We start from the raw sequence: 6,185 nt of genomic DNA on the forward strand, positions 1-6,185 counted from the left end.
TTCAAAGAACTTTGTTGTACAAGGAAAACTCGTTAGGTGGTACATGAATTATGCAAATGAATTCTGTAATATAAAGGTAAAAATGTATCAAACATTAGACGACTATATGCACACATATTCAAATGGAGAAGCTTAATCTATCTAATAATCAAAGGTTACAAATGAAATGTGCCGGTAAAAATTCTCTTGAAAGGTGTAAATAGCTTGTTACTAGCTACAAAGGCTATTAATTTGGCAACCTTTAATCCATTCTGGATTAAATTCTACTCGGCTTGTCAGCTTAACTAATATTCTATTTTACAAAGTAGCCAATTTAGAAGAGTTTACTAAATCCTATGTTTGTCCCCTTCTGTTGGCTCAGTTCTCTTGTGTTGGCTTAAGTTTTTGGCTGTTTTGGGCTGTCTCTCCTTTTGTTTCTCTCTGGTTTCCCTCACAACTTGATTCGACTGTAGGGATAGGCAGTTGTTTTGTTGTGGAGTTTTCTCCTTGTATTATTATTCTTTTCCTTTCAAAAAAAAAAAAAATAGAAGATTCTACTTCTCTGGTAAATGTTGAATTAATCTCTTCATGATTCTAGCAAGTGAATCCAATGGAAGCAATTGATTGAGTCTAGAAATGATTTTTTGTAATATACAAATAGTTCCACAAATAACACATGAACAACAAGAAAACAAAATGTAGCAAAAACTGTCATGCCCCAAACCACCCCCTAAGAGGATTTGAGCAAGTGACCCGGATATCCCACAATATCCACCAATCCTCCAGGATCCAGAAGTAGTACTTACATGTCACAAATCACACAATGAGGGTAGAAAGATAATAAATATATATCAAAGTGCAACGAAAGACTTGAACTATCCATAGATGATTTATATCAGTTATAGCAAAATCCCAAATATGCATTTATGTTCAAAAGTACAATATTCTGATAGTTACACTTCTTGGAAGAAAGAAACTAAGATATCACAAAATCGCTACAGATCTGCAAAGTAAGGAAGATCTACAGATCCATTAACAGCTTCATCGTCCATTGATGAACCAGTACTTGTAAAATCATCTAAAAAGAAAGATTCCACGAGTGTGAGCTCCACTGAGCCCGTGAATGAAATATTAACCATGCATGCACATACAAGCACAACCATGAGTCTATATGCATGAGGTTCATTTATATTAATTAATCCACCTAGCAGCACAACTAGGTCTAGGTAAAAGTACTACTACAATCCCCAATATGTGTATCCCTGGTGCGGGCTTCTAACCCCTTCCCGCGATACACCCATTGAGTTGTCAGAGATGACTAGTCGACTCCAGCATCCCTTCCTAAGGTCAGCCCGACTAGCCCTCTAAGTTACCACTGTGCTACCACAAAGCCTATTGGCTATTGGAACAACCGACCTCATCTGCCCTATTGACCCGATGATTCTATTGAACGACCAATGCCCCTTCAAGACATTGACCTCATACAATTGTGGCATCCAACGCCTTAACCCCTGTTGGCAAGGGTTCGTAGTATGGGTTTTATTATTCCCTAGCCACATGCAATACTGTATAAAGTATACAGTGTTCCTGCATCCCGTACTACAGCGCATCATACCTTTCATTTCCAAGCCAGCTACAACATCTAAGCTAACAATTTATATGTAATTATTCCAACAGTTACATTATACCATCAACAGTTTCCAATATAATTCCAAACAAGAATAAGAGTTTATAAAGACAGTAAAGTAAACTGTTCTTATTATCATAACCCAACAGTTATATTACACCTACACGTATGGTATAATTCCACTCACCTTGTTCAAGTCCTGTTTGTCCTTCGGTCTGTCGGGTCCCAGTTGGGCTTTGACACTGCTCTTCAAACCCGGGGCTATAACCTATGTTAATGGGACCATTAGAATACATTAAACACTGTTAAAAGGGGTTTAGAGTCCTAGGGTTGCCTTAGGATAGGTTGGTTTCAGACCTACACACAAAACAGTGTTGACAACATTCTCTGGGACTTGTACTGGGCCTTAGGGGAAACACCCAGTGCATCACCCAGAGAATAAAAAACAGCAACAGTGGGGGTTTTCTTTATGGGCTTCCCTTGTTCTAAGTCACAACAGCCTTGGGGAGTGATGGTAAAGGTTCTCCCCATACTTGGCTCATGTTTTGGGCTCATGGTCCTTCCTTGGATCATGGCCAATGGGGCTCATTGGTGCACCAGAGGTAAAGATGATAGCATGGTTGCATGGGATAGGGGTTCATGATGGTTTTTATGTTCCAAATAGTATTTTGGGGCTGTGGGTGAAGTCCTAAAAGGTTTGGATCAGTTTTGATCACAAACAGCAACTCTAGGCCTTTCACTGGGCATTTTGGTGCAACTCCCAGTGCAACGCGCAATGCCTGTTCAACACGGGATTTTTGAACATCTATTAGGACTTCTCTGCAGATTTCTTCCCAATACGACTTGGGATGCTTCTTAGAGGTTAGTAATACACTCATACAAGGTTTCTTGGTGGGATTACATGATTCCTTCTTGGATTTCACAAATTGGAGGTGAAGCTAGCATATGCTTGCTCCAACCGACCATGCATGGCTATGGTTTGATTTCCTAACATGTTTACTTAGCATTACAGATAAGGGAGGAGTCCAATTTAGTTTAGCATAGTTCCAGATTCATGAATTGTTTGAGGATAATGACATGCATGCATGAATCCACAATTCTTCTCTACAAGGCATCACCCATATCCATCGTTTTGACATGTTAGGTAGCCATTCCATGGCTGGATCAGGTGTTCATGATGAACCCAAGGCTTAGGAAGGTATATTAGATGGATCAAAAGAGAAATCAAAGCATGCATGTCAAATATCATGTTCCTAAGCATCAACCATGACAACTTCATGTGAAGATATGACATAAACATAGGTATATATTTTAATTCTGTAATTTTGGGCTAAAACCAAAACTAAGGAGGGGGATATGGGGTTTGGAGAACAGTTTTAGTAGAAGGAATTACTTTCAAAATCAAAGAGAATCAAATGCCAAAGCTTCCTTCTCTTCTTCTCTTCTTTCTCTCTTTCTTTCTTTCTTTCTTTCTTTCCTCCTACGTTTGGAATAGTAGGAGCAAATGTCTAAGGCTGAGTTTTCTATTTATAGGCCTTAGCCTACTAAGGCCTGTTTGGCTAGGGGCTGATATAAGAAAAACACATTATTTCCTAGCTTTTCTATGTGTAAGGATGGGTTGGTGGGTCCCACATGGATCCAAGGCTGGGGGATAGTTCCTACATATCCTAGGGGATGTATTGAGGGGATCCAAGAGCAAGGAATAGGGTTCCCACAAGTCTGGAACGAAGAATACATTAATCAGCAACTCTGGGCCTTGCACAGGGTGTTTGGTGCATCTCCCAGTGCATCGCCCAGAGAATCCTGCTTTGCTGTTTTTTTGCTTGGATTGAAACAAAATTTCAGTTCACTTAAAGGCATAATTCGATAGTAGTTTCTTCTAACAAAAAGAAGTTCTATGAGTCTAGTTTCTAACAAAATTGGAATCAAAGAAAATGATGTTCGGATGATGGAGTTATATTATTTTTATTAAACAGGGGTCAATCTGCCAAAACAGAATGATTCAATTCTTGACAGCAACTTGAAGTGGAATTTTAACTAACTTAGAGACATAATTAGGCAGTGGTTTATTCTAAGAAAATGCATCTTTATGAGTGTAGTTTCTAACAAAATTAGAATCACGGGAAATGAAGTTTAGATGATGGAGTTACATTATTTTTATTAAACAATGGTCCGTCTGCCAGAATAGTAGAATATGATGTTTGAGTAGGGATTTAACATGCATGTATGGAATTGAGTTCTTATCATCAAATCAAACATGCAAGTTGATGTTTGGTCCACAAATGCTTTAATTCAAGCATTCAAGGTGATGAGGGTCAACATTAGTTTAACCTAGAACTAGCATTTGGTCCCATGGTTGGGTTAGGTCCTATAGTTGGGTTTAAGCATGCATGCAAAGGAATTGGGTTTATAATTAATCAATTCATGACAACCTAAGCATGCATGATAATAAAAGGTCCATGCATAGTTATCCTAATCGGATAACCGCCTATTTGGATTATTGGGTATCTCATATTGCCGATCTTTAACGACTTCTTTTCTGGCCAAGGGGGCTATCTTTTTCCCGATTTTCTTTTTTAACTCATGCATCCTTGAGCAAGGTGCAGGTCGTATTTTCGCTCCCCTGTGACAAAATGTGGAGTCATTCATTTGACTTTTGTCCAATGCGTGCCCTCAGTCAAATGAGGGCATTCTGTAGATACCACATTTTGACACCTTGGAAGTGTGTCTTGGCAATAATGGTCAAGGTCGTAACTCGTGTGGTAACTGAATGGCAAGAACTACCAAATTACCCCTACCCCACTTTTTGTAACCAAACTGTCCCAAGTAGAGCCTAAACCCCTAGCATAGCCTTATTTAACCATTTTAAGTCCACATTTGAAGTTTCACCCAAATCCAACACCTTTTATGAAAATGACCATTTTGCCCTTGGCATGGTTCTCAGTATTCGGACCACCCAATTTAGTCTGAAACACTTTGGATGACCTAATTTGGTCATATTAAGCTTTTATGTAAACGACCAAATCGAATAATTTTTGTGAACATGACCATTTTGCCCCTGGCATGGTTCTTGGTATCCGAGCCACCTGATGTGACCTGAAACCATTTGGATAACCTTATTTGGCCATATTGTGCTTACACGTAAAATTTTGAGTAATTTTGGTATCATTTGGACCTTGATCGGCGTGAAACACCATTTATGTGTTTTTCTCTGTATCTGTGTCACTTTTCAAAAAAAAATTTGATTATTTCAACCGTACGGATGGAAAGTAAGTGTTGCAACCTTCGCGACAATATATGGCGCATCAAAATCGGCCATTCGGATCAAAAGATATTGATGTTTGAATGTGAACCCTTAAAATGAAATCTTTTTTTTTAGAGAAAAACAAAAAAAAAATTTAAATGACCCAAGTCAAACCGGATTGACCCGACCGGCCAATCCGGCCTGACCCAGCCCGACTGGGCTTGGCCCCATTGCCACATGGGTGTTCCAAATTCATGACTGACTGCACTAGCCTAGGCTGCCTAGCCGCCCTAGCTTGCACATAAGTTGTGCCTGCCAGCCTCCCCACCAGCCTCTTGTCCTCTGCAACTAACGCCCAAGGGTCTTTGAGACCTTTCCTGGAATAGGTTTCGTTCCTATAAATAAGAGACCATTTGGAAGGTTTATTGGAGGAGAGAATTCATGAGAAAATTACGTTTGTGAATCTCGTTCTCCCCACTTTGAATCCATGTTATCTAAATCTCCAGATCATTCTACCATAGATATATAAAATTCTGCAAATACTCCTTGCTCATCACTCTTGCCATTTGGAACGGCCTTCAGAGGCCTTCAGCGACGATTTGCGGCCGAAGAAGATTACCCAAGCTGAGCCCAGGACCTTTCACAGTTCAAGGGTATTTTTATATATTTTCTTTGATTTTCTTTACAAAAAGAAGTTGTTTTGCAATTACAAAAATACTAAAAATAATACAAGAGTGATAAAATCTTGTAATTTTTAGGAGAAATGTTTCCCACTGTTTTTTATGTCCATTAATTTTCCTGAGGTCCAAATCATGTGTTTGGGACACTATTGCCCCTGTGAATATTTTGAGGTTTTGCAAGAGTGGGACCCACAAAATTGGATTCGGGCTTAGACACTGATATGGGTGTGAAGAGCATGTTTATATTAGTATGTATTTGTTTCGGTTTGGTCTGATTCGGTTATTTGACATTAATTTTGTATTTTCTTTGTTTTAATCATTGTTTTTACATTCTAGAAAACATGAAAAATTAAAGAAATGTAAGAAAATCATTAAAAAAAATTAGGGTTTTTTTCACGTACCCCCTGAGGTTTGACATAATTATGAAAAAAATCCTTCAATTTTGAAAAATTTTGCGTGACCCCCTAAGGTTCTTAACAGTTAACAGATACACCCATTCCGTTAGTCTAGGTCTAACAATGTTAAAATCAAGGGGTGAATTGACAAAAATTCCTTTACAAGAAACATATAAAAAAGGATTTGAGAAAGATGGGTTGCAAATATCCTTGTAGTAAACGTTGGAATTCTGGAGAACAGCAAGATATTGTCGTGTATT

This window comes from Telopea speciosissima, chromosome 10 (genome assembly GCF_018873765.1).
Source record: "Telopea speciosissima isolate NSW1024214 ecotype Mountain lineage chromosome 10, Tspe_v1, whole genome shotgun sequence".
Lineage (NCBI taxonomy): Eukaryota > Viridiplantae > Streptophyta > Magnoliopsida > Proteales > Proteaceae > Telopea > Telopea speciosissima.